Genomic DNA, 21,891 nt, shown 5'->3' with positions numbered 1-21,891 from the left:
ACAAGGCTTTTGCTTGTATTTATACTGACACCTGGAGTCAAGAAGAAAACTTTCCAAAACAGGAATATTAAGCTAGATTCTAGTGCCTGGAGAACATTTTGACAGAAGCCATTAGGGTCAAAGTTACTTTATTTAGAGGAAAGTCTGTCTCCCCCGCCCCCGCCCCACACTGCAAAGATAAATAACTTACTTATGTGGCATTCATCCAGTTATTCTCTTACATATCATACCAATACATATCATCTGACAGGTTATCACTTTAGTGCTAATTCTTATCAAGGTATTACATATATATCCAAATATACTATAGCTTCAGCTTCAACATCAATGGGATTTTGAACATCAATACTTCTTTTTTTAATGCAGCAGTACCTTAAAAAAATAATTGCAGGGAGTCGGGCTGTAGCGCAGCGGATTAAGCGCAGGTGGCGCAAAGCACAAGGACCGGCATAAGGATCCCGCTTCGAACCCCAGCTCCCCACCTGCAGGGGAGTCGCTTCACAGGCGGTGAAGCTGGTCTGCAGGTGTCTATCTTTCTCTCCTCCTCTCTGTCTTCCCCTCCTCTCTCCATTTCTCTCTGTCCTATCCAACAACGACAATAACAATAATAACTACAACAATAAAAAATAATAATAATAATTGCAAATTTGTTACAATATGCTACAAGTTGATAGATGTCTTTTGGGAGGTAAGAATGAGAGCTTCTCTCATTAAATACCAAGGGACATTAAGAAAGAAGTAGGCAATTAAAACTATAAGTAGAATGAATACAGAACCATTTGCCGAAAAATTTATGTAACGATGATAAGATGGAATATAAACCTAACAAGTCCAAACATGTCTGCTTTTTAAAATGAAGAAGATACTTCATCAATAGCTTACACATGTTCAGAAATGATAACCCCTTTCTACAAAGTTTAGAAATTTATAAGATTATATAAAACACATTATATATGTAATTAAACCTGTTTTGCATCAGATTACAGGAATTATAATTATTTGACTATTTGAAGAAAAATTCATAATCATGAATATTGTCTATAAAATACTGTTTATAATTTCTATGTATAGTATATTAATTTAAATTCTATAATAAAAAAATTTAATTCTGAGCAACCTACTTACCCCCTATTCAACTTCAAAAAGGATGAGACTTTAGTAGAGTATTATTTCATATTCTTTCTATTGTAATAGGGATTTTTGTTTTTTTAATTATTATCTTTATTTATTGGATAGAAACAGCCAGAAATCGAGAGGGAAGGGGGTGATAGAGAGGGTGAGAGACACCTGCAACACTGCTTCACCACTTGTGAAGCTTTCCCATATAAGTGGGGACCAGGGGCTCAAACTTAGATCTTTGTGCATTGTAACATGTGTGCTAAACGAGGTTCACCATAACCATTGTTTATACCCCAATATTACAACATTTGAAAGAGAAATTATTTTATTTTACTTTATTTAATTTTATATTATTTATTGGATAGAGACAGACAGATATATTGAGAGGGAGACAGGGAACATAGCGGGAGAGAGACAGAAAAGCACTGCTTTACCACTTGTGAAGCTTCTCCCCTACAGATCAGAATCAGGAACTTGAACCTGGATCCTTGTGCATTTTAAGTTGTGTACTCTACCATCCAGTGCCCTATATTTGAAAAATTAAAGATATATATATATATATATATATAGTAACAAGCTTAAGAATATCATTCATGAATTCTAATTGTTTTTGAGAAGCCACAGTAATACAGTAATTAAATAAAAAGAATACTGGTTTTAGAATCAAGCAGAAGACAAATCCTGATTCTTCATGCAGCAGCTCTGTGAATTTTTTTTTTAATTTAAGTCTTTTAATTTCTTTAAAAGGTGATATTACTATTTCAATTTTAAAGGAGATATGAAAAATAAATATGGAAAAATGTCTTTTTTAACTTCTAGCATAGAGTTAGTACCTATAAACATTAGCTAGACCCTTTTTTCTGTCCTAACTTACTTTTCTCATAATAGTTTCTGGTTTTTCTATTTTAAGTAAATAGTAACCTGTGGTGGTATTTGTTCAAGAAAATTACTTTTGGTGATTTGTTCAACATATCTAAATAACTAATGTCAAACTACATCAGAGTATAATGAATGTATATATGACTCATTTAGTTTCACATGCCAATTCTCAAAAAGAATGCTCTGTGCTAGATCACTAAAGCTACCAAGGCATATTTTTTAAATTAATGTCTTAATTAACATCTCAAATTTTATGTACCCATGTGTCATCTGTTGACTCACTAAAATATTTCCCTCTATGACACAGCAGTAATTCAAAGTTAATACTTTTTCAGAGACAAAATATGTAATAATATAAATACGATATCATTTATAATTTAGTTAGAAAGAGCACAGTAAATGCTCTACTGGTTCTCTTTCATGTCCTATTTAACTGATATAACCTTGCAAAGGGATCACCGACAATTTAAAAACTTCAAATAGACCATCTCATTTACTGATTAACTTGCTTATGGAAAATTTGACTCTAAATTAATAATTTTCGATGCCTATGCCTTTCATTGTTAATATCCCAAATGTATAGCTTGTTTTAAAACTTTAATGTCTGTCAATTTTTCTTAAATGGAGGTTCTCATCATAGTTATTTTGACAGTGTTAACGTCCTTAGAATCCAGGCCTGTATTTATGCTAAATAAAGTGATATAGCAGGAGTCGGGCAGTAGCACAGTGGGTTAAGCACAGGTGGCGCAAAGCGCAAGAACCAGCATAAGGATCCCAGTTCAAGCCTCCCCTCCCTCCCCCCCCTGCTCCCCACCTGCAGGGGAGTTGCTTCACAGGTGGTAAAGCAGGTCTGCAGGTGTCTTTCTCTCCCCCTCTCTGTCTTCCCCTCCTCTCTTCATTTCTCTGTCCTATCTAACAATAACAACATCAATAACAACAACAATAACTGCAACAACAATGAAAAACAAGGGCAACAAAAGGGAAAATAAGTAAATATATATATAAAAATAATATAGCCATGCTATTATATCTCTGGGCAAAAATATTTTCAGATCTCTTAAGATATTTTGGCTTCAGCATATCTTCAAGGATTGAAAACAGAAAACATCAGACAATAAAAAAAGTTATAAAACATTTCTCATCATAATGAGATTTAAGGAAATGTCCAGTGAAGACAGCTTGAATTAATTGGTTTTAATATGTACTGGTTGTAGGTGAAACATAAATTAGACAAATCAAAAAATTCGAATTTTCCAATATTTCTTCAACTTTATATTTAATGACAACCAAATTATTGCATTTGGCTTTCCATAAGTATTTTCATAGGTAGGTATGAAAATGGTGAATACTATTGGTTCCAATTAAGTCTATTAATATAGTATTGTCTAGTCAAGCACACTAGGATCTGATCTTATGAAATGTTTGACAGTGATGATCTTGGACAAAGAAAGTTTCTTTACTGCATTTCTCAAATAATAACCTCTTCATAAGAAAATACTCAATCCATACTATTGCCCTAGCTACTGTTTATCATTTCTGATACACACCATCTTTATTTGCAAAGTACTTTATCTCTTTGAACCCTGATATTCACAATATTAACTACTGGGTGAATATATGTGTTGTATTTGTGTTAATATGGGCATTAACAGGAATAATATATTGTTTCAGCCTTCAGCCATGTAACATATATGTTGATGATATGAATTGCCATAGATCATCCTGGTAATTAAACACGTAGTACAGAGATTTCATGACAATATATGAAAGAATTTTTTAATCAGTAGGGCTGATCAGCACTTCCTAAAAGCTATTTTTATATTTTGTCAGAAACTTTATATTTATCATAAGGTTTAAGTTTAAAGGTTTAAAATATGTGTACTGAACAAGATATTAAAATCTTTTAATCAGAAAAAAATACAGTGTGGCAAGTATTTTCAATTTATGTAAATCACTAACTAGTTGAAGTTATCTTATATGGAAATGTATTTTGGTTGTTACTATTTTAATAATCAGAATGGCCATAAAATATGGAATCTTAATTTCTCATAGTTTTCTCTGTGCATTTTGACCTTGACCTTCTGGGAATAACTGCAACAGAAAAATAAACAAAAGAAAAACTATAAAATTGCAAAGCTTCCAAATAACGGATACTTATCCCACCTCCTACATTTGAGGTTCATTAAGTAAACTGAAAATATTTTTCAAGAGACAGATTTTTCTGAAGCATCGTCAAAGGTTTTGCTAGAGACCAGTTTCTTCCATCTGTGGAGTTGAGATATTTTATGCTTTGATGAATGTCTGTGTTTCTTTAAGTTCATGTCTAAGAAGAAAAAGAACTTTTTTAAACTTTCCATTATAAATCTCCTAATATGCCTTAGTTTTGGTATCTATCTACAGATAAGATTTATTCACTCATTGACTACAAAGCACTTAATCTTGTTAGCCTGTTGGTGTTCTCTTGGTGTGTAACTTTCCTGGCATAAACCTATCAGCGTTTCATTCACTCCATAACCTCAAGCTTAGCAGAGTGAGATGTCGAGCTCTGATGAGAGTTCTACTGGTAGAATTCCTAGTTCTATGATCTCCTATTCATAAACAGTATGTTTACTTTCTTTCTACCCCTTCTAATCTTTTTGATCCTAGAGGCTGTATAAAATACTTTGATTAATCACATATAATTTCTATCAATGCTGCACTAGTTCATAAATACTCATTTAAAGTGCCTCTTTACAGAAGTTGAAAAACAAGATCAGAAGAGAAAACACAAGTAGAACCTGAACTGGAGTTGGTACACTGCACCAAAGTAAAAGATTCTGGGGTGGGTGGTTGGGAGAGTATAGATCCCAAAAGGATGACAGAGGACCTAGTGGGGGTTGTGTTGTTATGTGGAAAACTGAGAAATGTTATGTACAAACTATTGTATTTACTGTCGAATGTAAAACATTAATCCCCCAATAAAGAAACTAAATAAATAAATAGTGTCTCTTTAACAAAGTCTTACTGAATTTTGATTCTAATAGCTGAAGGACATACTAATTATCTCTGTACATTAAGTTGGGGATGATTCTTGGTCTATTGTTCAGCTGCTTAAAAGTGGGTATAATACATATAATAAATTTAAGTAGCAAGTCAGAGCACATTTGTGTCAATGTTTTAACATAGACACCCTACTGTTCCTCTGACTGTCAATTCAGTTTCACTTAAAAAAATAGAAACCTCTCATTAACCTTTTATTCTAACACGTCTTCCAATATGTAGTATTATTGTAGAAAAGAGTCAGAAATTCTATAAGATCTGAAATTTTTTCCCAAAATTTATGTCTTCTCCAAATTTCTCTGTAATAAAACAAACAAACCTTGTTCCTGCCCCCTCCTACTCCTCTGGTGTGGTGCTTATTCAGTAAACAACCTGCTGCATTTTCTAGCCTTGGAATTTAACCATGAAGGGCCTTCTGAAGCAACCATGTGAGCAGACATACACAGACATACACCAGTGGGTACAACGCATTCAGCGCAGACAAGATAAGTGCTTTTTTTTTTTTTCTTCTCTCTCAAACCTTCCAAGCCCTTTCAGTATTCTGAAGTCACAAAAGACAGTGCCTTCAAAGCTGAAACAAGTTGTGTTGTAAACCTCAGTGATATACCTAGGTAGCAAAAAGTCAATGATTTAACTGGAATCTCAGTTACCGAGTGAACTAGGAATCCCTAGCCTCGGGCCAGTAACGTGACCTTGGTGTTTAGGTTGATGGATAGAGAATGAAAACGACGCAGAGTACAAATGATCGATGGAATGGGATATTGATTGCTTTCCTCCCCCCGCCCCCAAACTTAGGTAGCAGAAAGCCTGGGGATCCCTTGTACAGTTAGCGGGTCACCACGGTCTCCATTTTCCCCCAATGCATAAAAGGCTAAAAACAGCCTTCCTCTCCAGCACCGTGGCGTGGCTGCAGCTGCTTTGTTTACCATATAAGTCACACTGGGGGTTCACTCTTTGCCCTCTCCCCTGCTTTAAAACGGGGGGCGGGGGCGGGGGGGGTAGAGGTTTAGAAGTGATCGCAAACTCCCGCTCAGCCCTAATCAATATCAGAAAGCTTTTAAAAACCGGCCCCCAGCCTTAAAGAGAGAGAGCGAGCAGCAAGAGCCTTTAGAATTGTCCTCCTCCCCTGTGTACCCCACCTCCCCCCCCCCCCCAGGGATGTCCGCCTCCTGAGAGCCAGCTCCAGGCAGTTCCAGAAACTTCACTGATATCCCAGGCAGGAGGCGAGGTTGCAGCTCCAATTTCTTCAGGAGCTTAGGGTGTGTGTGTGGTGGGGGGTTGACAGCCTCTTTACCTGCGAAGTTGCAATCACCGCGGTGGACAAGAGGTTGGCGATCAACTCCAGACCCAGGAGCCGGCGGCGTGTGGGGTGCGGTGCGAGGATGCCCCGCCAGCTCCAGCTGAGGCTGCCTGCGGCGCGGCGAAGTTGAGGCGCATTCCCGGGAACACGCACGAAGCCCGAGCCCACGCAGCTGGCACCCAACTGGGCGGAGTGAGGATGCTCCGCGCGCGGAGCCCAGAGCCGAGCCGGTGCCGGGGGAGGGGCGGCCTCCGAGGGAGGTGAGCGCCCGAGGGTGTGTGTGTGGGGGGGTGGTGGATGGGAAGCTTGCCTACCCCGGTCCGTCTGCACCCAGCCCTCTGGATAAAGTTAGCTTTCCCACGGCTGACTGTGGAAGGCACCCCGCATCCTCCGAGGGTGATGCCAGGTGCACACAGACCCAGCTCTCAAGGGACAGCGCTGAAGATGTGTCCCACGCACCACTCTACACCCCACCCCACCCCACACACACACACTGCTACTGGTTATCCTTAGCTCCCCAGGGCCAAGTGCTTGAGGTCAGTTTGGCAGGAGAGCTCACCATAAGCCAGCCACCACGCACTCGAGTCGATGACGAGAAAGCAGTCTATGGTCCTGGAGGCCTGCCAGACACACCTCCAGGCTTGGGGGATGGGGAGTGGTGTGGGGAGGGGAGTCTTCACTGGATTCCAGACCAGGAGTGTAAAGGAGCCTATGCAGCAGGTCGCCCGACTTGGGAAAGAAAAAAAAAAAAAAAGTAGCCCCCACAGCCTCCGCCTCCTAACTATATAAGCTTCTCCCACTGTGGCATCTCTGGGTCTCGGCACCCCCTCTCCTGTCCTCAAGGTGTCAGACTTCTCCTACAAGAGCAGAAATATGCGGCTCGCCAATAGTTTCAACAATGGAGACAGTCAGCAATGAATAAATGATGAGGCAAAGCGTTCCACCCACCCTTACCCAACTCGGTCTGATTCCAATGGGCAGAGGAATCAGTAACTTTCCAGATACTCGATAAAAGCCCAAATGTGCACCAGTGTGTGTGTGTATGTGTGGTGTATGTGTGTGTGCGTATGTGTGTGTGTAGTGTGTATGCACACCTGTGTGTGTGGTGTGTGTGTGTGTGTGTGTATGTGTGTGTAGTGTGTATGTGCACGTGTGTGTGTGTGTGTGTGTGTGTGTGTGTGTGTGTGTGTGTATGGGGGGGTTCAGCATCCTGAGATTTCAAGATAAAAAGTTACCTATCAGTCCATCTCTGGTGTTCACACATCGAAAACAAGATTTATAAGCAGAGAGGAGGAAAAGACAGAGCATGGCAAAGTTTAACTTACTTGCTATATCTGTGATGTTGCGGTGTAATGGAAATTGTCACGGAGGCCGGCTTGGTCACTACCCCCTGACTGGAGAATCCATTTGCCAAAGAGAGAGGTGTCCATGCGGAACCTTGGCGATTATTTTGGCTAGAGGCCTCCGGTTTCTGCTTGATTTCTTCTATTTCCCCAAAGCTTTGGGATGAACTGCTATTCTGGATAGCATCTCAAGGAGAGAGAGAAATACGGGAAAAAAAAAAAAAGAGCCTGCTGCAGTTCAGCGCTTGTGCAACAGATGAGCCTTTTTCTCCGAGTCCAGCCAAGTGTAACTACACCTTTGGCGAATTGCTGCTGTACCAACTGTTCAGAGGACTAGATTCTTCCCAAGGACTACGTATTCCCTAGCGCAGGGCAGAACGCACCCCCATCCAGACGCCAGAAAGCGAAATGAAGGAATTTCCTTCTTGATTATCTTTTTCTTTCTTTCTTCCTACTTTGCATGAGCTTAGTTTTTGTTTGTTTTGTTTTTGCGTTTCCCAAGTATTTACAGGAAGAAAAATAATCTTTTCTTCTTTTAGATTATTCACCTTATTTTGGTACATTTCCCTGTCTCTTTCGTTTACTCCTCTTCTCATAGTCTTCAGATAAATCCATTTCAATTTTTGACCCTGATTCAAAATTTTTAGAAGCTCTACCGCTAAGACAAGCCTTTTCCTACAGAGTTACAATGAGGCAAACCTGATTCTTCTGATTCTACTACTACAGAGAACAGAAGGGTTCCTTTTGCTAAATCTCTTTCATCCTTTTACAATACTGTATGAATAGCTTTAAATGATCTTTAAGTCTATAAAATATACAAATAATATATGTATATAAATATAATGTATATAAAATATACAATAATACATCAATGCATACAGTAATGAAATTTATAATTGTGTTCTTTTTAATGATTGGTCAATGTGCCTTATGCCTATTAATAAAATGCAATTGTAAGTACTTTTGCAGTCTTTCATAAAACAGCCCATGTCCCTTTGATTATCAGGAATTAAAATATTTAATGCCTTAGAACAAAAATGAAGCTATCATTTATGGAGGTGAGGTGTATCAATCTGATAAACTAATTTCTACCTGTTCTCAGTGTATATCTTTAAAACAACCCTTTAGTATAATCCCATATACTAATTCTGTGTATGTTTTCCACAATACATTTTAAAACACATTCAAAAGAAATAGGTCAGTGACAGTCCATAGCCATTGATTAGTGATTAAGAACTTTGCAGTTTTGATGTCTGCATAGTATACCATACTCTTAGAATGTGCTCTTTGTAGTAAATGCCTTCTCCCTCATGTCAGTAAAAGGCATTTTGTCTTTTCTTCCAACTTGTTATTTTTCTAACAAGGAATGTGCCTTTGAATCTACAATAAATAATAGAGCAGAAAAAAACTGTGAGCATAGGCATCTGAATGGGCTGTGTTCCCATGGGAGGAAATGTTTTACTGATCTCTAACCTTATTTTCCAAGAGTCATATGACTACTGATTACCAATCTTATGCCACCTAAACAAATGATTAACAATCACAGTGAAATTATTTGAAACCTAAACAATACAATGAAACGTATATACTATAGTCATCAGTGATAGAAGAAAGGCCTTGTTTTCTAGTTCTTCAAGTCTATACTCATCTGAAAATAGAGTTCACTAAAGTCAAATAATTCTACAAGAAAATATGATGTGCTTACTAGAAAGAGAAGGTACTCAGAATGTTTTGAAATTAGTAAGAGATGGAGGACCCCAAGAGTGATCGTGAAAAACAATTCTCTGTAGTGCCTATCCATAGCCAAGTATATAACCTAAACCTGCTTCAGCAACTCAATTTTCAATTTATTTCTAAAAATTGTTCTACTTAGGAGCTGATATATAACAATATCTAATGTGTGAAATGCTTTCTGCCAAACCTACTACATCTCAGAAGTCACTGGAGAGATAGCTATTCTATCTGCATTTAAGGAGTTGGGGATACTTTGTTTGCAATAATGTCACTATCAGTTATATAAAAATGACCTTTGCATATCTGAGGCAAACTTAGGAGACAGTTTCCTACTGTCTTTGAAGTCCACATGATGTTTTTTGTTTGTTTGTTTGTTTTGTTTTCACTTAGGTGACCAGGACTTTCCCTCATTTTACAAGAGTTTTCACCCAAGGCCACATACTAAAAAGCTTTAACTTTCCTCAGCTCATTTTCAGACTGTAGGCCCTGCTCCAACAATACACATCTCTTGTGTGTTTCTAGTTTGATAGGTTGGTTTTAGAGATTTTTTATATGGAAACAGAGTCGGCAGAGACGGGGAGAGAGAGAGAGAGAGAACAAAGGAGATCAGCACCATAGGAACCAGGCTTGAACCTAGGATGCACACATGGCAGAGCAACAAACTATCCAAGTGAGCTATTTTCAGTCCCCACATCCCTTGTTGTATCCTCAGTTGTCAACCAGGGATTTTTTTTTTTCTGCATAGAACATATTATAAACACAGCATTTAAATTGCCTTTTTAAATGAATATTCCCCAAGTTACCAGGTTTTAAAAAGGCAATCATTTTATGAACCTCTGTACAGTTCTATAAGGCACTTAAGTATTATTGCCCTCTTACAACGTGGTTTTTATAGTAGTATTTACTATGTCAGATTGTGTTGAAAGCCTTGGTTCACACACTTCTGTCTTTATCTCTTATTATGCTCTCAAAACCATGCTTTAGAGATTCACTTGTTAAAATGCAGAAATATTTTTTATCTTTCCTTTTTTTTTGCCTCCAGGGTTATTTATTGCTGGGACTCGATGCCTGCACCACGAATCTATTGCTCATGGAGGCTATTTTTTCCCTTTTGTTGCCCCTGTTGTTTTATTCTTGTTGTGGTCATTGCATAGGACAGAGAGAAATGGAGAGAGGAGGGGAAGACAGAGAGGGGGAGAGAAAGATAGACACCTGCAGACCTGCTTCACTGCCTGTGAAGCGACTCCCCTGCAGGTAGGGAGCCAGGGGCTCGAACCGGGATCCTCACGCCAGCACTTGGGCTTCGTGCCAAGGTGCACTTAACCCACTGCACTACCGCCTGACCTCCCCAAATGCAGAAATATTTTAAAGCTCAGAGTTATAAGGGTATTTGTTTTATCTAGACTTCATCCATATGGGCTACCAATAATCTTCTTTCCCTCTTCCTGTAGTTTTACTTACTTCCTATTTTTTTTAAAAAAACATCCTAACTTAATGGAAAACTTTCATTAGAAAAACTTAGAGTTTCTTGTATATTTTTCAGTACTTGTAAGGATTTACTGTTTTCTTTCCACCCATATGATTTGTAGCAACTTTAATATATTAGTAACCTCAATTCCTTTCCATTATTATTTGTTTTGTACATTTACTTTTTTTCTTTATCATCACTGGAGCTTTATCACTACAAGCCAACTATTTTAGAGAGAGACAGGGGGAGAGAGATACCACAACACCAAACCTTCTCTCACTACAGTGATGAGGGTCAGACTCAAACCTGTTTCATGAAGAGCAAAGCAGGTATTCTCCCAGGTGAACTCAATAATTTACTTTTCATATGAGATACTCAACTAGTTGAGCTATTTCTTTCATTATTTTATTTTCCCTTTTGTTGCCCTTGTTGTTTTTCATTGTTGTTGCAGTTTTTATTGCTGTTGTTATCAATGTTGTCGTTGTTAGATCGGACAAAGAGAAATGGAGAGAGGAGGGGAAGACAGAGGAGGGAGAAAGATAGACATCTGCAGACCTGCTTCACCACTTGTGAAGCGACTCCCCTGCAGGTGGGGAGCTGGGGGCTTGAACTAGGATCTTTACGCCAGTCCTTTCACTTTGTGCCACCTGCGCTTAACCCGCTATGCTACTACCTGACTCCCAGTTGAGCTATTTCTTTACCTCTTTTTCCCCCCTCAAAACCCAGGCCTTGCACATGCCTGATTTCACCACTTCCACGCCACAGTTTTTCATTAAAAAAAATAGAGACAAAATTATATTAAAAATAGAGACAGAAATTATATTAACATCCTCTACTATTATTTTTATGTTCTCAATGAATCCCTTGAAATTAGCTAGTACCTGTTTTGTACATTTAGACATACTCTTATTGTGATGATAGTAATATGTACTTATTGAATTCTTTTTTTTTATTATATAGTCCCCCAAGGCCACATACTAAAAAGCTTTAACTTTCCTCAGCTCATCTTCAGACTATAGGCCCTGCTCCAACAATACACATCTCTTGTGTGTTTCTAGTTTGATAGGTTGGTTTTAGAGATTTTTTTATATGGAAACAGAGTCGGCAGAGTCCTGTTTCTCCTGTTAACTAAAGTATATTTTATATATGAGAGTAGCAGTACCTACCCTATTCTTGCTGTTACTATCTTGGAATGCCTTGCTTCATCTTTTACTCCAAACCTATGTTTGTATTCACATAGGATGTGCATTCTTTTATTCATAGGGTAGATGGATCCTGTTTTTTTTTTTTTGTTATTGTTGTTTGTTTGTTTAACCTATGGTAAGTTAAGACATTCACATTTAGGGTAATTACTGCTATATGTACCTTACTTACTGTCATTCTATTTTTTCATGATTGTTTCATATTTTTTTGTTGTTCTTTTTTCCTTTTGCTTCACAGTAAGCCTGACTTACTGTGTGGATGGATTAACATAGAGACTCAATTTTTTCCATTTTTTCCTACTATTAGTCTCTTACTCATATTTTTTATAGTTATATCAATTTGCTATATTTAAAGTGGTTTTTTTATGCTGGTCTCAACACATCAATGGAACTGTCAATTGAACTATTCTTTCCTTCCTCTTCTTTCATGATTTATTGTTGAGTCTTATTACTTTTGTTTGTGTTTCTGGTTCTGTTTTACTGTTTGTCATCATGGTCAAGTTTTGTGTCCTCCTGTTACTTTTTTCTCATGAAACTCCGCTCAATTTTCTATAGCAGGTCTTGTGTTGCTTAGACTTCATTCACCAATCTTTGTTTGTCTGATAAGACCCTTATTTCTCCATTTTATTTGAATGATAATGTTGTAGAATAAAGTATGCTTATAATTTAGCACTTCAACTACCCCATTCCAGTATCTCCTAACCTTCAGAATTTCTGCTGAGACGTATGATGAGAGCCTGACAGTGCTGATGCACATGTCACTTTTTTTCTTTTTTTAGTGACTTGCAATAACTTTTTTTTTTGGTCCTTGACTTTTGATGATTTCCATTTGTCTTTATGTAAGTCATTTTGGTTTCTGAAATTTTGGTGTTCTTTGAATTTCCCAAACATGTATGCTTTGGCTATTCTCCAAATTTGGCATTTCTTTTAGTTATTATTTCATTGAATATGGTCTCTGTCTCCCCCACCACTCTACACATACACACACACACACACACACACACACACACACACACACACACACACACACACACACACACACATATACCCGCTGCCTCTTACCTTCTCACTCTCTTCTTCTGGAATTCCTAGTTCTCTAATATTTAATTTTCTACTTCTCTTATACTTAATTTCCGTAAATGTCCTTATGATGAAACTTACAGTTTTTATCTGATGCATCCACAATTTCTACAAAATGAATTTTTTAATTTTTTATTGCCACCAGGGTTATCGTTGAAGTTGAAGCTTGGTACCTTTATGATGAATACACTACTTGTGGCCATTTTCCTTTGTTTTAAATTTTTTATTTAATTTAATAGGATCAATAAAAACTGAGAGGGAGGGGCTAGACAGTAGTGCAGTGGGTTAAGCACAGGCAGTGCAAAGCACAAGGATGGTGTAAGGATTCCGGTTAGGGCCCCCAGCTCCCCACCTGCAGGGGAGTCGCTTCACAGGTGGTAAAGCAGGTCTGCAGGTGTCTATCTTTCTCTCCCTGTCTCTGTCTTCCCCTCCTCTCTCTGTCCTATCCAACAACAACAACAGCTATAATGACAATAACAACCACAACAAGGGCTACAACAAGGGCAACAAAATGGGAAAAATAGCTTCCAGGAGCAGTGGATTTGTAGTGCAGGCACCAAGCCCCAGTAATAACCATGGAGGCAAAAAAAAAAAAAAAAAAACCTGAAAGGGGAGGGGAAGATAGAAAGGGAGAGAGAAAGAAAGACACCTGCAGACCTGCTTCACCTTTAGTCTCTATAGGTGGGGAGTGGGAAACTTTTGCATGGTAATGTGTGCACTTAAGCAGATGGCCACCACTCAGCTTCCGGATTTGATTCTTATATACTTTACATGGTAATTATTTTTGTGAGTCCTTTTTATATTTTAATATTCCTTTGGGCTTCTTTTTCAATCATATTCACTAATTATTTTTAATGATTTCATCATTTATGAAAGTGCTTGGTTGTTAATTTCATGGACAGTTTGGACAGAGCCTATACTTGCAAGGATCATTTGCAAATGTTCAGTATACATCTGTGAGGAAAAACAGTTAAACTCTTGCCCTTGTAGGACTTATTCTCTAGGGGAGACAGAAATAAGAAATCTATTAATAATGATTAGAGAATGATTAAATGACACCCTCTTTGATAATGATTAAAAGAATAATGAATACTGTGGTCTGGGAGGTGACGCAGTGGATAAAGTGTTGGACTCTCAAGTGTGAGGTCCTGAGTTGAATCCCTGGCAGCACATGTACCAGAGTGATGTCTGGTTCTTTCTCTCTCCTCCCACTTTCTCATTAATAAATAAAGATCTTAAAAAAAAAAAAGAAGAATGAGTACATATTTAAATTACTAGTGTGGGAAGACTGATACTGGAGGTGCAATTTTAGACACAATATCAAAACAGCCTTCAATAATATGGAGATGAGGGCCAGGCGGTAGTGCATCAGGTTAAGCGCACATGGAGTGAAGCGCAAGGATCCAGGCAAGAAATCACTCAAGGATCCCGGTTCGAGCGCCCAGCTTCCCACCTGCCTGGTTGCTTCACAAGAGGTGAAGCAGGTCTTCAGGTATCTTTTTCTCCCCCTCACTGCCCTCCCCTCCTCTCTTTCCTTCTCTCTGTTCTATTCTTCTTCTAGCGTTTGCCCTTCTTCCGTATCCAGTCAACAGCGTCAGGTTGAGTCTGATGTAAAGTTTTGAGACCTCCTTTGAATCTGGAGAGGTGGCAGTCATTGACTATGTGGGTCATAGTCTGTCTGTAGCCGCAGGGGCAGGTCGGGTCATCTCTGGCTCCCCAGCGATGGAACATAGCTGCGCACCCACCGGCCATGGCCTGTTCGATAGCGATTGAGGAGGGCCCAATCATAACGTGCTAGGTCAAAGCCGGGTTGACGCTTGCAGGGGTCTGTGATGAGGTGTTTGCTCTTTACCTCAGCTGACTGCCAACTCTGTTTCCAAGAGACTGGAACAGAGAAGTTCAGTGTAGGCGTAGGGGACCAGATTGGGTGACGAGACGTCAAGCATTGGACAGGGTGGGTGAAGATATCCGCGTATATTGGCAGGTCCGGTCGAGCATAGACGTGGGAAATTCTTCTTCTTCTAGCGTTTGCCCTTCTTCCATAGCCAGTCAACAGGTCAGGTTGAAAGCTGGCAGGAGCTGCTTGTTGCTGGCTTTGAAAGTGACTGGGATCCATGTGGATTCAGTCAGCTAGGAAGGATCGTCAGTTTCCCCAATGAATGGGTACTCACGGGATGCACCATGAGAAGGTCGATCCAATGGACGTGGGAAATGAACTATACTAACTATACTATACTAACTATACTATACTAACTATACGCCTTGTCTTGATGCTGAATGTGAGCAACTAGTAAAGCAATATGACGAGTCGGGTGACCCAGATGTGGCTGACCATCTCATTGCCTCCCTGGATGCAGCACATCAAGCCCGCTGGCAACAACTCACGGAAAGTCTGAACTTCACCCACTCAAGTAGGAAGGCCTGGAAGCTTCTTCACAGACTGGGTGCCGGTAGCCAACCCCCTCCCATCTTCCATCCTCCCATATCTCCAAACTCAGTGGCCAGTCACCTAACTCAAGTTGGACATGCTAAGATTGACCCAGTCTGGAAAAGAGAAATTTCCCATGAGTGGTCATCCCACTTCCAGTTATCTTGTCCATCTCCAAAACTCTCTCCCTTTACACTGTCTGAACTGAAAGACGCTTTGAAGAGGGTTAAACCAGGAAGAGCTGCTGACTATGATAACATCACCCCAGAATTCATTCTTAACCTGGGTCCCGCGGCAAAGAAGTGGCTCGCTTCATTCCTGTCCCACATCTTGGAATCTGAGTCTATGCCCAAAATTTGGCGTCATGCAAAGATTATAGCGGTTTTGAAACCAAAGAAAGATCCAACACTGGCCACCAGCTATAGACCAATTTCTCTCCTCTCCGTGTGTTACAAACTCCTTGAGAGGCTGCTTCTGTCACATATTTCTCCTCTTACAGAGAAATTCCTATCACCCGCCCAAGCTGGTTTCCACCCAGGAAGATCTACCTGAGAACAAGCCCTGGCCCTCTCAACTTACATTGAAAATGGATTCCAGAAGAATTTAAAGAGGGGTGCTGTCTTTGTTGATCTTACAGCAGCCTATGACACGGTCTGGCACCGTGGTCTCCTACTCAAGATCTCAAGATGCCTGCCTCCATGGGTGGCCAACACTATATCGTTTCTTCTCCAAGACAGAAGATTCCGGGTGCATCTGGGTGACAAGTCTAGCAGATGGGGACCTGTCTCAAGTGGCCTCCCCCAGGGCTCTGTTCTGGCTCCTACACTATTTAATATTTATATCAATGACCTCCCAGAGACTTCTTCAAGGAAGTTCATCTACGCCGATGACATCTGCTGTGCAACTCAGGCATCAAAGTTCGACATCCTCGAGGAAACACTCACTAAAGACATGTCTCTGATATCTGATTACTGTAAAAAATGGTGACTAATCCCTAGCACTGCAAAAACGGTATCATCTGTTTTCCATCTACACCATGCCTTGGCCTCGCGTGAGCTTAATGTGCAGCTTGGCGGTACGAGAATCCGGCATGAAGCCCAGCCAATCTATCTTGGCATTACTCTCGATCGCACTCTGTCATTTCACAAACATCTCATAAAAACTGCAGCAAAGGTGAGCGCAAGGAACAACATCATTGCAAGACTGGCCAGCTCCTCATGGGGCTCGAGCGCTTCCACACTACGATCATCATCTCTGGCATTATGCTATTCCACTGCAGAATACTGTGCCCCAGTATGGTTCCGTAGCCCCCATGTCCACTTGATCGATTCCAAATTATATTCCTCCATGAGGATAATTTCTGGAACCATCCGTTCCACCCCGGTTCCATGGCTGCCAGTTCTTAGCAACATCGCCCCACCAGATATTCGTCGGGATGCGGCATCATCTAAGTTCTCTGTCCTATAAGCAGCAACAACAAAGAAAACAAAATGGGAAAAATGGCTTCTAGGAGCAGTGGATTCTTAGTGCAGGCACTGAGTCCCAACAATAACCCTGGAGGCAACAATAATAATAATAACAATAATAATGATGATGATAATGAGACATTTGAGCAAAGACTTGAAGTTTAGGGAATTAGTTGACTCTGAGGATTACTTGGTGGGAGAAGTTCCGGGTAGAAGCTTAGTCCAATCCTACTTATGTTTTAAAAGCTTTTTCTGGGTAGTACTTTGAGTATGGACTGCATGGTAGTTTAGAGGCCATGTAGCAGATTATAGAAAGAAACCAAGAGATATGGTATCAACCTGAAAAGTAGGTTTAAGATTACAGTCCATATCTTTTTGAATTAACATTCTTGTATTCCTTGACTGGATACTCATAAGAAGAATAGATGGGTAATATGGGCACTTTCAATTACAATTACCAACCTTTTTTAGGAGAGGCTGTACTATAATGGCTTTTTTTATGTTCTCAGCAAGAATGTTCGAAGGTTGCCATCCTCACCAACATCTAATGTTCTTGCATTTTTCTTAATTTTTATTTTTATAAAATTGAACCTGGTACTCTAGGGCCTCAAGCATGAGCGTCTTTTTACATAGCCATTATGCTATCTCCCCCACCCATGTTCTTGCATTTTTTATGTAATATATTCTACTAAATAAATAACTAAGAGAAAGAGAAATTATTTATGACATGTGGAAGATAAAGTAAATTATCAAATGAAGAAACAATACAAAAACAAACTCTGGTAAGAACAAAATAGTGGTTAGTGGAAGGAAAAATGGGATTAGGTGACTAAATTGGATAAAGGGGACTAATTGTGTGGTGAAACCTCAAAACTAGATATTTGGTAGCAATCATTATGAAGTATATGAAGATCTTAAATTATAATTTTGTGCTCCTGCAACCTATACACTTTCAAAATAAACTTATCTCAATAAATTTTCCTTTGAAACTATTATAGTTTGAGTATATACCCACAAGAATTTTCCAAAATGAAGGCTGTCATAAGAAGAGCTAAGGACAGCTTTGAGATTTGGGTTTTTAATGAGATGACTGCAAAAATAATGTTTTAAGATGGAAAAGACAGAGGAAAACATCCATTTTTAGAAATATTAGGAATTTACTTGTGAATATGTTTAATCTGAGATCAGTACTGCAACATTTATATACTATAGCAATTTGAATATTGCTATTTAACATCTTTGGACACTGGTTTTCCTATTTGTAAAAGAGTAACTAATAATTCTCATCTGACAGAAGTATTATAAGAATCAAAGAATTGCTCATGTTAAGCATTAATAGCTGTGATCAATTAGATTATACATTATGTAGATGTTGTCTTTATATTAATTATGGATTTAATTCTACCACACCTAGAAATTATTTTACCATGTATTATTTGGTGAAGATATATTTATTTTATTTTTACCAGAGCACTACTCAACTCTGGCCTGTGGTGGTGCAGGGGATTAAACCTGGAGCCTCAGGCATGAGAGTCTCTTTGCATAACCATTATGCTATCTACTCCTGCCCTGATATATTTATCTTAAAAGTAGGGCATGGGCTGCAGTGCAGCAGGTTAAGTGCACAAGGCATTAAGCGCAAGGACTGATGTAAGGATCCCAGTTTGAGCCCCCAGCTCCCCACCTGCAGGGGAGTCGCTTCATAAGCGGTGAAGCAGGTCTGCAGGTGTCTCCCTCTCTGTCTTCTCTCTGTCCTATCCAACAAAAATGTCATCAACAACAACAATGATGACAATAATAACTACAACCACAATAAAAACAACATGAGCAACAAAAGGGAAAATTAAAAAAATGAAAGTAATCAAACAGTTATAACCAGCTAATTGTAAATTCTTTTCACTCTTATTGATGTCAACTTTAATTCTACGTTTTTTAGGTTTATTTGTTTTATTTGATAGGACAGAAAGATATTGAGAGTGGAAGGGGAGATAGAGAAGGAAAGAGGAAGACACTTGAAGCACTGCTTCACCCCTTGTGAAGCATCCGCCTTGCAGATGGAGACAGAGGACTTGCATGGCAAAGGGTGCACTCAACTAGGTCTATTATTGCCTGGCCCTCCAGATTTAGCTTTTAAAATATGTGTTTTATTTATTTCATATGGCATAGAAAGCAATAACCTTAGAGGCAAAAACAAACCAACCAACAAACAAAACTCATTACTTTAGTACAAGTGGCATAGTGGCTCAAACCTGGCGCATCCTACCAATTGCGCTTATCCCAGTCACACCATCACATTTATTATAAGCCAAATTCTTTTGTCAATTGCACTTTCTAAGTAGTCTATTTCACTTCACTGATACCTTCATTTTGAAGAATTAGCACCAAATGCCAATTTATTTCATTCTCACTCTTTCCAGGAGTGAATCAATTACTAATCCCCACAGCTTAATGTCTAAATGGGCACAGCCTGTGAGAGCCACCTTGTGACAATGACATGATCTAATGCTACAAAGTGCTCGTAGAAGGAATGAGCAATGTTAAATGTTAAATGCTGCCATCATAATCAGCTCTAGCAAAAGTCATTTTGACTGCTTCAAGAAACATAAATAGTAAACCTGTAGGTCAGTTTCCTAATGGATATTAAATGCATACTAATATAGATAATGCATGATAATTTCAAGAAAGAAAGATGATTATGAGAGAAAACTAAAGGACCTTCCTCCTGATTTCAAGGTGACAGTTTGAAACAATTCCCAATAGACTCTATTACTCATGGATTTAGTGCAAATCCTGTTACATTCTGATACATTATTTTGTTTTTTTCCTGAGATGTTATTTTAAGGAAAGTCATTAAAAGGTTGCGAGCCATGTTTTTTGGTTTTTTTTTTTTGAGTCAGAACATTTCATTAAAGATATATATAAAAGAAAAGAAAAGAAAAAAAAAATACTGTTATTAGTCAGGTCCTGTTCTTGCTGTCAGTTATATGCTATGATTTATCTGTTTATTTACTGTTTTTTATAAAAACTGTAAGATTATGAGAAAACAAGGGATTATTAAATGCAATATCTCTTATTTATATATCAAATACCATATCATGTCAGGAAATATTACTAGGCTATGGGATATACCTAACCTGTAACAGGAACCCAATTACTGCTAAGTGATTACCTTTGAATTGTGGTTAATTGACAGAGAATACACATCAGCTGGCTAAATAATTCTAAGTAAATTAAATGAGCAATCTGGCACAGTGGATAAGAATACATTCTACACCTAGTTTGTCTGGGTTTGAATTCAAACTATGCCATTTAACTGGCTTTGAATGTCACATTAACTTTTTATCACAGTGTATTATCTTCCGAAATGAAAAATAAAAAGTGCCTCTTCAGTTGCATTGATATTCAAATTTGTGTAAATAGATGTAAATTTCTCACAGTTTCTACCACTGTAAGTGCTACATATTTCTTTACTTTTTACTATTACATAGAAATGTGCTCATGTTCTGATTTTTCAGAGGGTGAAGCTATTTCTAAGAAGGTTAATAAAACCTTCTATTGATGAAATGTTTACACTGTACTGGTATGGAACAAAGGAGAGTAGCAGCTTTATTTTAATTTATCAGTGAATTTAACCAAAGGGAACATCCAAGGGACTCAGGACTGCAAAAGCAATTGAGTCCTGGGGTTGCTGGGGTTGTCTGTTTCCAAACCATGCCAGGAAAGCTGGCACCCACTTCATATGAAATATTATCAAACACATGGGAATCACATCATATAATGAACACTAAATGTTTATCTCTTTTTAAAAATAGCCAACATTTTGGGCCAGTGGAATAGCTCACTTTGGAGAGTACACTGCTTGGGGCCTGGTGGTGGCGCACCTGGCTGACACACATGCTATAGTGCACAAGGGCCTGGGTTTGAGCTCCTGGTCCCCAACTGCAGGGGGAAAGCTTTGAGAGTGGTGAAACAATGTTGCACGTGTTTCTCCCTCTCTATCACCCCTTTCCCTCTTGATTTCTGGCTGTCTATACCCAATAAATAAATAAAAATAATAAAAAATTTAAAAAGACACAAAATATTAAAGAGAAAGAGAGAGAGAACACTGCTTTGCTATGTTCACAACCCAGGTTTGAACAGTGAAAGATTTGGTGCTGTGCCCCACCCTTTCTCTCTCTCTTTCGTTTAAAGTTAATAAACAAATGGATTTGCACATCTTTGTTTAAAAAATAGCCAAGGTTTCAATAGATATTTTCCCCAGAAGTAAGGAATGTGGGTATGTTATCTTTCATGAGTTCTTTTTGATGTGAAATTTCAAATTATTTCAAGTTCTTTCTAATTTTTTAAAGATATATATATTTTTTCTATTTATTTATTCATTCCTTTTGTTGCCCTTGTTTTATTGTTGTAGTTATTATTGTTGTTGTTATTGATGTCGTCGTTGTTGGAGAGGACAGAAAAATGGAGAGAGGAGGAAAGACAGAGAGGGGGAAAGAAAGACAGACACCTACAGACCTGTTTCACCGCCTGTGAAGCGACTCCCCTGCAGGTGGGGAGCCAGGGGCTCAAACCTGGATCCTTATGCAGGTCCTTGTGCTTTGCACCACGTGCGCTTAACCTGCTGCTACTGCCCAATTCCCAAGTTCTTAATTTTATATAGCACCTAAGTGCATGGGCTCTAGAGTCAGAAGTCTAAGGGTTCAAATCTTGTCTTCTTAACAAAGTGGCCATAAGCAAGGACGACCCAGATGTGCTGTGACTCCAATCCTTCATGTGCAAATGGACATAACAATATTTGTTCTTAATAGTTGTTAGAAGCATTACTGTGCTGAT

General features: G+C 38.8%; 2 protein-coding genes across 4 annotated transcripts in view; both read right to left on the bottom strand.

Moving 5' to 3' along the window:
* Positions 1-8,036, bottom strand: part of TRPC4 (transient receptor potential cation channel subfamily C member 4) — a 241,049-nt gene extending 233,013 nt beyond the window's left edge. The window contains exon 1 of one of the 3 annotated variants that reach the window (XM_060194907.1): positions 7,663-8,036. The gene's annotated coding sequence lies outside the window, so the exon portion shown is untranslated. Of the gene's footprint in view, positions 1-6,331; positions 7,329-7,662 lie in introns of those variants that run through there. The other 2 variants (XM_060194906.1, XM_060194908.1) reach the window with 2 other exon arrangements.
* Positions 1-21,891, bottom strand: part of POSTN (periostin) — a 529,487-nt gene that overhangs the window by 330,062 nt on the left and 177,534 nt on the right. The gene's annotated exons all lie outside the window — the stretch shown is intronic.

This window comes from Erinaceus europaeus, chromosome 7 (assembly GCF_950295315.1).
Source record: "Erinaceus europaeus chromosome 7, mEriEur2.1, whole genome shotgun sequence".
NCBI lineage: Eukaryota > Metazoa > Chordata > Mammalia > Eulipotyphla > Erinaceidae > Erinaceus > Erinaceus europaeus.
This window is presented reverse-complemented; position numbering and strand designations above follow the sequence as displayed.